The sequence below is a fragment of the Buteo buteo genome, chromosome 19 (assembly GCF_964188355.1).
Source record: "Buteo buteo chromosome 19, bButBut1.hap1.1, whole genome shotgun sequence".
Lineage (NCBI taxonomy): Eukaryota > Metazoa > Chordata > Aves > Accipitriformes > Accipitridae > Buteo > Buteo buteo.
Genome location: NC_134189.1, coordinates 12,469,526 through 12,479,759, shown reverse-complemented (window position 1 = coordinate 12,479,759; position 10,234 = coordinate 12,469,526).

Here is a 10,234-nt window from a genome sequence, read left to right as displayed (position 1 = left end):
AAATTGCACAAGCATGGCAGCAGAGTGAAAATTTCTGGGGCTACATTATAGTCACTGGGGATGTTTCCATTACCTTCAGTGTGTTTCGATCAAGTCCTTAACACTTCTGGAGCACAGGTATTTTGGTCACCTGTCACTAAGATCCATGTTACAGAACCACCATCCTAGTAGACTTTTTTAAACATGAACATAGGTATGATATTGTCTCTTATTCCTTGAGCAACCCCTTCAGATCCCAGGTGAAATACACTGGGTAAGACAGTGGAAAGGGGAAGTATTTTTAAAGCCACAGAGAATATTTTAGGTTTTTAATGTCTTTGACACCTTTTACTTATGCAATAGAAAATCCTTTTTAAATGCACTTTCTTTTGTAACACTGAAAAATTGAGTATGAAAAGAAGAGAAAGGATGGCTCACTGTAAGCCTTCATCTTATGTTGTTAGATTCTCAGCACTCCTGGCCTTCTCACTTTACCCATTATCCAGAGCCCACATGTACTCCTGCCAAGGACTGACTGACTTTATGCTGTATCCTCTATCCAAAGATCTTCAAGAACCTAATGAAATTTACCACCTGATTATTTTCTGTATACAGAAAGAGCATTTCGCTCACCATTGCAATTCAGCCACCTCTGGGATGAAAGACTGTTTTAGGCAGAGAGCATGTATTACCTGAGGGATCTAAGCATAACATACTGAATATCATGTTCCCAATAAAACTAAGTGGGAATTTTAGACAGAAATTAATTAATTACCCATCGAGGATGTTATCTGGATAAGAGAGATTTACAAAGAAGTGATACAGGATTTTAACTGACACAATTAGTTAAGTCCCTGGTTTTACTTCTGAGCTGAAAGCCACTACCATATAAAACACTCTGCCTGCTAAAAAACATGTTGGAGATTGGCTCAGAGGAAAGAACTGCCAACACTGTTTTCTAATATTTTTTAGCAGAAGAGGGACTAACTCTGTCTGCATTTTGTGTACCTCATAAGAAGAATTTGTGCCTGGAGAAACAGTCAAAATAAATGACTATACTGATGTAATCCCACCAGCAGGTGTCTGCCCCAAGGTCTCTGGTTTCTGCCAGAGGATCTGAGTCAGTTATGGATCCCCGGAAAACAAGGCTGGTATCAAGGGTAGCACCTTTTTTACCTTTCTTCTATCTTGGCAGACTCCTGCTTCATGGCTCAGCTAGGATGGACACACAGTCTTTTGGAAATGCCAATACTTTTATTCGTGCACATGCAGGGAAGGGTTGGATCTTGCTCCCATTGCTTGATATCAGTGTGATTTAGTGGGTGCAGCAGAAAGTGGATACTCACTGGAGTAGATTCTGGCATCATTTGTACCAGTGTTAATTTGAGGTAAATTTCTGACATCAAGTGATCAACTCCAAACATACTATGGTATAAATGAGAACAAAACCTGACTCTAAAGTGCTAAATTTACTGTTGCTGCCTGTGTGACTGTCAATGCTTTAAGAAGTGTCTCAAAACATTTATCGTCCCAAAAGACTAATTTAGCAGCAGCTCACCCTTACAAACTGAAAGTTAATTTCTAATGGGATACACAGTAGAATGCTGTTGACGCTCTCTGGTTGTTTTTTTCCATTCATTCGTTTACCTTATCTGCAGCCTGCTCTTCATGGCAATAGTGAATGAATGACTTCAAGATGGAAGAAAACAATTCCCTGTAACCTCCATAATCAGTGCAGATGTCTCAGACCTTTTAAACAGATGACTTACTTTGTGAGTAGCTCGCTGTAGCCTGGCTATAGTAGCCAGATCTCAGGTTCAAGCATAAGATAATGCAGGTGATCACACGCAGCCTTGGCTTCCCTGTTCACACAGGGCTTGGCTGTGCAGGTTGAAGAGCAGATGGGTCCTTTGGTCACATTATTTATTCAGCTAAAGCTCAGCACTTTGTTTAATGCTTTGCTGTTTAAGATTGGACTGGCCAGCACTCTGCAGATTTGAACCTGTTCTTCCTACCACATCAAAGGAATCTGGATACTGGGGCAGATTTGGATCTCCCACCAGTTTTAACCGGTATAAACTATGCGATAGCTGGTATGAACTATGTGCAATAACTATGTTACTTAATATCTCCAAGCACCTAATATGAGCACTGACTGAGTTAACCTGTAGTGAAAGAGCAACAAAGCCCATAATACTTTGAAACCAGTAAGTAATATAGTGATTGAAGTATTATAAAAGTAATTGGAAACCCAGAATTTGTACAAAATCTGTGGCCAATGTTGTATAGTGAGCATCAGTCATTATACAAGCTAATACTGAGCATAGCTCAATGATCCTGTTAAGGAGCTACTATAACAAAAGTGCTTACACTAGGAAGGATTTATAACTTCATTTCCCAATGGTAATCAGAAACAGTCCTGTAGAAATAAATGCAGTTATACTGGTGTAAAAGCCCAGAATTCAGACTACAGGGCAAAAGAAGGTCATGTGTTGTTTAGTGAATCCCTGCAATCTTTTTTTTTTTTTTTTGCCGTATTCTCCCATCTCACAAGCACATCTGGTGTTTTAGGAACATTGTATTCAACAGTGGTAAAAGGACACTAGGGCCAAGAATAACAAATGAAAAATGAAAACACTGGGGCCTAATGCTGATCTCATATGGGTGTAAATCAGAGGGATTCCAGCAAGGCCTTTGGAACTACACCAGTGAAATACTTGTGTCTAATTCAGAATCAAAACTGTAGAGACCAGTGATTGATTTTCATCACGCAAGACTCACTGTCAGGCCTGAAATTCTCCCATTCCACTGGGAAATTTTACCGCAAAAGATCTTTAAAAGAGCTTCTCACAGATATTACAAATGCTGAGGAAGTGACAAAGCTAAAGCAAAAAGCTTTAGTAGCTCTTGTGTCTGCACAGCATAATGTAAAATACCCGTCAAACCAGATTAAGCACGAGTTTCTGATTTACGATTTGCAACACAAAAAGGGAGTTTGACAGCAAATAAATATATATTTTGCACATAGTTACTGGATTAGTACATGGTTGCTTAAGCCCTTTAAAGAGAGAGAAAGTCCACTGACTGCAAGGTGGGTTGTCCCCAGTAACAAGACCTTCTGAGTAATATACATTATAGCACTTTGTATTTCTGGTCTTGACCTGAGGCATTGCCCTAACCACAGCACTTGTAATGCTTGGCAGTTTAACTAAATAGACTGTCTTCAAAATGTAAACAGATCTCAGCTGCTTGTTGACAAAATTGCTTGAAGACACCAGATTTTAAAACATCTTAGTCCCTATTTGTTGTAGGGAGATCCTAGCAGGGAGGAACAATGTATCCATAAATGTCTGTACAGAAATCATTTCTGAGCCTGAAAATTCTGTTTTCCCTTGGAACCCCGCAGCAAGAAAGCAAAAGTACATTCAAGACACAGATCCAATAACTGCATTAAATTTCCTAATCCTACCTTCCACTACAAAAATCGATTATTTTGTCTTGTTGCTGTACACTTCTCAGCGCTAAATCACATCAAATTAGAACCATCATAAAAACATGGGTCTTCCTTTTCCCGGAGATATGATGCCAAAACATCAGTAAATTTTGTCTGATTGTCAGGTGCCGATGTTTTAATTTCATCCCATTGTACTTGTATTTTTACCTCCTTAAATAACTTCCCTCTTCCCTCCTGTTTCAAATATTGGTGGAATCTCCCCCTCCCCTGCTGTCTCCCTTCAGGGCTGCTATAAAGCTAACTGTAGACAAGAGGACTTTCTGTGGATTTAAAGGGGCTTTGTGGGACGTACTGACTTGAGCTATCCTCCACATGCTTTGCTTTTAAAACACTTCTTTGCAAATTATGTCTTTCACGGTCTTGCAGTCATTGCTGCTTGAGTTTTCTGCAGTTCATCAATACTCAGGGACAAAGCAGCCCACTGAGAATGATGGTCTAGGCCCTGCCATACCAAATCTCTCCCTATTTTTCTCCAGTGTCCTTAGGTGAGGATGCCCTTTCAACACCCAGTTTGCCAGAAGTCAGTAAGCTGCTTGCTTTGTAAACAGAGGAATAACCTATTCAGGCTTGCCCCTTGTTTGACTTTGTATTCAATGAACATCAAGCCAAACATCAGCTAGAATGCCTGACCTTAAAGACTGAAGTTCAGTAAGAAACACTAAGATCTTGAGGCAAAGGGTTTCATATTACTGTCTCCTGTGTCTTTCATTGATTAGACATTTTCCAACTGATAGTGGGTTTCAGGGTTTATTTGGAAACTTTGTCAGGAAGGCAGAGATGGGGGAAGGGAGAGAGTAAGCAAGGCTGAGGGTTTCTTTTATATTTAGTGTGTGGCATTAAGATGGGAATAAACAAAGGTGGCAGAGGGAATGCCATTAACATACCATTTCCAGATCTACCCCTTGGCTTATCGTTGGGTCAGTTCTCTGCAGCAGTAGGTGGGGAGATGGGGGTGGACACTGTAAGGGGGGAGGGTACGAGAGAGGGAATTTGGGAGTTGTTCATCGTAGAGGATTTGTTCACTTTCTGCAAAATGTATTCAACCCCAGCTGAAGGAAATGGGAGTGATCTGAATATTATGAATCAGTCTGTATGAATAATCCACGATTGTGTTCGAGCTGCAAAACTGTCTTTGGGAAAATGGCATACAGGTGAAATGCAACATAGGGAACTTCACAGCATTTGTTCACAGCATGCAAAATGCGCCCATGGCAAGATCTGCTGCCAGGGTCAGATTCAGGAAAGACTCCGTTCAAGCAGAGAGGAACACCAGGAAAAGTACCAATACAGAAAGGGGCAAGAAAGGGAGATAGTTATTTTGCCCAGTTCCCAAGGGCCAGGTTCAGAGGAGATTTCCAGAAGAAAAGCAAAGGAGCATGTAAGAGAGAGTCTTAATTAGATGAGCTTTCCAAGCTTTACCCTGGAAAGTGGCTTTCAAAGCTGCCAGGCACAGCGAGGCTGGGAAACACTGCTGAGGCCAAAGTCAGATATGAACCAAGGCTGTAAGCACTGAAGTAAGTAGAAACATCCACAAGGAAATTTAGATAGCAGCAAGCTTTAGGTTCAGAAGTATCACGGAAGATGTTTTGCTAATCACTGGAGGACTCAGAGAGAAAGTATGTATAATGACTCTTTTAAAGGCCATGCAGTGTTAACAAGGATCATGTAATGGGGGGTGTGCCTGTGTGTGTGGGCACTCATGTGTGTGCCTCCTGACCCACTGGTGCTGAAAAAGCTTCAAAAGTTTTGAAAAGTATCAGTCTGTCTTGAACTAATGAGACAAAAAGAGAGCATGAAGCAACCTGTAATTTCTGTAGGCTGTAGCTGAGGTGTTAAAGAGAGGGGGTGTATACTGGAATGCACGTAACCCTTTTCTAACCTCTCACACGTTCCCGTGTAGAAGATAAGGATTGACATCGGAGTTATTTGTCCACTTGAGCTCTCAAAATGCTCAAAGAAGTGCCAGTCAGGCTGTAATCCAACTGAGCTCCCTGAGTGATACCTTCTCCTGCCAGGCCTGTGGTTAATTAATGTTCTTAATCTACCTTTCCAGTGCAGATGTTTGACTGAGGAAGACAAAATCCAAGAGTTTAGTACCCAGGAAAGAGCGTTCAGGCTTCAGAAACTATTCTCCAAATGGGACATGGTTTCATTAATCCAAATCCTTCCTTTGAGAGCCAAAGCAAGTCTGGGCTGCTAAGATTTCTAGGAATTATCAGCAGCTGGTTACATGAGCTTCAGCTGGTTCTCAGGAGATGACCTTGGACTCCCTACAGCCTGATCCACCTTTACTTTATTCTCACTCTCACTGTGGCTTACCACAACATTTTAAAAAGTTGAAGAGTGGTAAAAGAATCTTTCTTGTCTAGCATCTGTCCTGGCCTTCTAGTGGGAAGTAGTGATTTTCTCTCAAGGACAGACAGAAAACTCGCACTTAGGCAGACCCCACAAAAATCACAGTCTGTGCTCCAGACTTCTATTATCAATCCAAATACACAGAAGATTATTTCTCCATTATTTCTCTCACTTGCACCCCTATGACCATCTTCACCTGTGCTAATGCAGACTGCCAACAGTTCAAAACTCTCCAATAATTCAACGGGAAAGAGTTCAGAGAGCAACAAGAGCACTCAGAGATCTATGAAATATAACCTATGAGGAAACTGCAAAGGAATTTTTGTTTTCCTAAATGTAGAGAAGACTGAACAGAGACATGATAGCAGTCCTCAAAAATGTAAACGACTGCAGCAAAGAGGAAGGAAATAATCTCTTCTCTCCCATGTGGAGAGGATAAGAATAACAGGCTAAAATTGCAGCAGGGACATTTTTTTATTAGATATTAGCAAAACCATTTCTAGCTGTTAGGATGGTGTTACTAAAGCACTGGGATAGGTTGTTTTGGAAATCTCCACATCTGGAACACTTTGAAAGCAGGCTGGAGCAATGTCTGTGCTAATGAGACAGGTACCACTGACCCGCTGTGCTCTTGGAGCCGGAGAAGGAATTGGTGACTCCTTAAAATCCCTTCTAGCCTTGCTTTCATATAATTTAATGATTCATTGGATAAGTACAGGATCATTTATCACCCTCTGGGAGAATTTTAGAAGTATTACTTGTATCTTTTTGTTCTTTGTCTCCAGAGCCTTCCTTAGGATTATTACTCTTCCAAACACTAGGCTATGCTCTGTGGTTCTCTCCTATAAAAGGTGAATCTAGTCCTGCCAACCAGGAGCTATACCCCTACCATTAATTGGAAAACAATGAGACCAATACTTTTAAAGAAACTACAAAAAATGGGCCTTTGGCTACCTAGTCACTTGCCTTCACTTTTGCAGCAGCATGCACTACAGCATTGCTGAGTTTTGCTCTTCAAAGACAACCACCAGTGAAACACAGAAGATAGGATCTGGGACAAGACTGCTTAGCGGAGTCAGTCCCTGGCTGTCACAGGCAGCCATAGCAGGCAATCCTTTTGGTAAACTCAGCAAGCTACATCTCCAGTCCAGTTCGGTTGCTTGTCCTTGCTACTCTCACTGGCTGGATTCTCCAGAACATCAGCACTTAGGCAGCCAAGAACCTTCCTCTAATTTCTAACCTAGCATTTTTCTTGGCCAGTTTATTAATTAGTTCCTGTGCTAATGTTGCATTTCCATCTCCCTAGAGTTTTCCAGTTTAGTGGATTTGCAGTTGGCATCGGTATCCCTCTTGGTTTTCACTCTGCAAGGCTAGACAAGTCAAGCTCTTTTCACATCCTCTCAGAGAATCGGGTGAATGCACCCGTGACAGATCAGTAGCACACTTCTTTCCTGATATAGTGAAGAGGTGGCCCAAAATTACAGGGTGGAGAAAGGGTGTCTCAAACCCAAAACCAAACCACTTTTGTAACACAAAATCAAGGCCTGGGAAGGGTTAAGAAGTGAAGTTGCCTGGTTGTTTGCTCTATCAGAAGTGCAGTCATCCTACAGAAATTCTTGCGGTCTTGGTTATGGTTCTCTCTTGAGTATCACAACAAACCTAAGAGTGGTGGGGAAGAGCAATTCTTGCATCAGTCTTCACACAGCATGGCCTACTTTCTGCTGCCAGCAGTCTCTACTGGCTAGTGCTGAAACCCAAGAACTGCAGCTCTTCTTCCCGTGTCCCCTTTGCAGAGGCCAGCCCCACTGGTGGCACCAGCGCTGCAGCGCTCTGGTTACACATTCAGCAGCAATGCTGCTTGAACCGGCTTGTCCCCACCCTTCTCCACTCCCAGCTGCTTTTTCCATTTCCCGCCGGGCGCCCTCCCCGCTGCCAGCGTAAGTGTTTGTGCAGTTATGTGCAGAACCAGGTCAGGGATCTGATCCCAGCCAAAAAAATAGCCGGCAAATGTATTTTTTTTCCAGCTGGAAGAAGTTCTTCTGTCTGGTTTCTTGGGTGGCTGCACAAGCACTTTGGCTGGCATAAGAGGATGGGGGTGGAAATAAGCAACTTACTTTGCCATGCGTGCTCCTCCCCAGTGAATGTGGCTGATCCACAGAGCCTCCCCTCCACTCTCAGCTAGCGTGGGCTGATCTTGCAAGGAAAATCACATACTTGTTCTTCGTCATGCCCCAGATGCTCCCCACCCTCCTTTCAAAGAACACTGCTCTTTCCCCAACTGTCTCTAGTATGCATTACCAGAAAGACTCTCTAAGCAATCAACATCCATTAGAACAGCCAGGTTTTGGAGGTCTCCCACTTGTCTTGTGTTATAAAAAAGGGCTGGAAGAAAGTTTGGGGGCTGGTGAGTCTAAAACTGGTGAGTGCTGCCACTCTTGTCACACAATCCCTTTTAGAATTTGGGCTGCATTTTCTATGCCTTAGTCTTTCGACCATTACAATGGTGCATTCTTGCATCATAATTAACAGTTACTAGAAAGATAGTTTGAAAAATGTGGTTCTTTGTAATTGCATTTAGTAACAAGTAAATCTTAATTATAACTGTGTTCACTGAGGCACTCCTTTCTTGGGCAGCTATTACAATTCAAGTTAAAATAAACCCACTCCCCACTCTTCTCATGTTTTTTGGCTCTGAGCTTTGCTATTAATGACACAGACAAATAATTTCCAAGAGAAATTTTATTTTTTGAAGTTTTCTCATTCTAATGTGTTTGGCTCCACACAAAGGGAGGACTGGCTTCAAGGGAGGCCGATACAGCCATTATCACTAATACACTTTGCAGAAAGTCTCTTTCATGTTATCCTGGGAGAAGGCACTGGGAACCTGGTTTAACTGAAGTGTCTACAAGGACACAAGGGTTACTGTAAGTTTTGACTGATTTCTGTAGCTATTCTGACAACATAGTGCAAGATTATTACTCTTTGCGATACTTCTCAGGAGAGTGTGTAAAAAAAAAAAAAAGCCCCCAACATAGCATTTAGATATACTAAGAAAAAATAGTTTTAAAAAGGCATGTTGCTATATATCATGCAGTCTTGTCTGAAATTTGTACACTGGTGATATTTTTTTTATCATCTACTAAATGAAAAGATAGATGCTTCATTCCTTTCTGACCACTAGCAGATATTTTGGACTTGTTTTTATGCTTATGGCACATATAGGAACTCAAAAAACTTTGGCCAGACTTCATGCGTCATTTGCTGGAAGCCTGTTCACAAAGAACCTGCACAACACGAAGTCCTTTTAACTCCCGGGAGTGCCTCAACAAACACAGCAGACACTAGCCAGTATAAATTATCTATTAATAAATGATATTTATTTATAAACTGATCAACCATAACATCTTTTTATAGACTACACTAAGTAAATCAAAACGGTAATTATCTATATTAACATCTGTGCAACAGTATACTTACAGGGAGCTTTCAGTTAACATACAGATTCCCATCAGGAGAGCAAGTCAACAGCAGCAGCAGATGGCTGCATTTTGGGTTAAATGCTCCTTACACTAAAAAAAAACAGAAAAAGCCAACAGGTGCTGAAGAGTAGTAATGAGTAGCCTCTTTCCCCTCACCTCCTTTTCCCTGTAGGATTCAAACAATCACGTCAGTGATAACCACCCACAGGGTTATTAATTTTCCTTCAGAAGTAGGAACCATGAGGGTGGCTTTTAATTGTAGAATCGGCCTCATGGTTCCTGATGGGCTTTCAGCCTTAGGCCAAACCCTAAGGATGAAATGAGCTGTATCCTAGCCCCTGCTTTCCTGCGTGACACTAGCCCAGTCCCTAAATACATCTCACTGCTTCAGCTCATACATTTGTAAGTTTAAAAAAAAAAAAAAAAAAAAAGCTGTTTGAGAGGAATGCAGAGAGGCTAAATTCATCAACACTGAAATGAACTTGCAGTAGTAAGCACTGGTATTTTCATTGCAAAAGGAGGCCTTTTGCTGGGAAACATCAATGCAACAGGATCATCTACTGACAGACTTGTCAGCACTTTTAGTCAGGCTGGAGTACTACAACAGGCATTTGGCTAAACTGTTTAAACAGAATATATTACTTAACATAAATTTTCTATGCTACTGTAACTACGGAAATTGTCCTTCACAAGCCAAACATGCTTACCTGATCTGCAGGTAGTACAGAGTAGCAGAGTTTCTCTAAAATCTAGAGAATTACGCTGATTTTTCTGCCTGAGGATTCCACCTAATAATAACAACGTATTTTTCTACACTGTGACTTGAATCTGGCTTCATACATTTCCATTCCAGTGTCATTCGTAACTGCTTTTAACTTAAGCAAAAAGCAAGATTCAATTTCAGCTA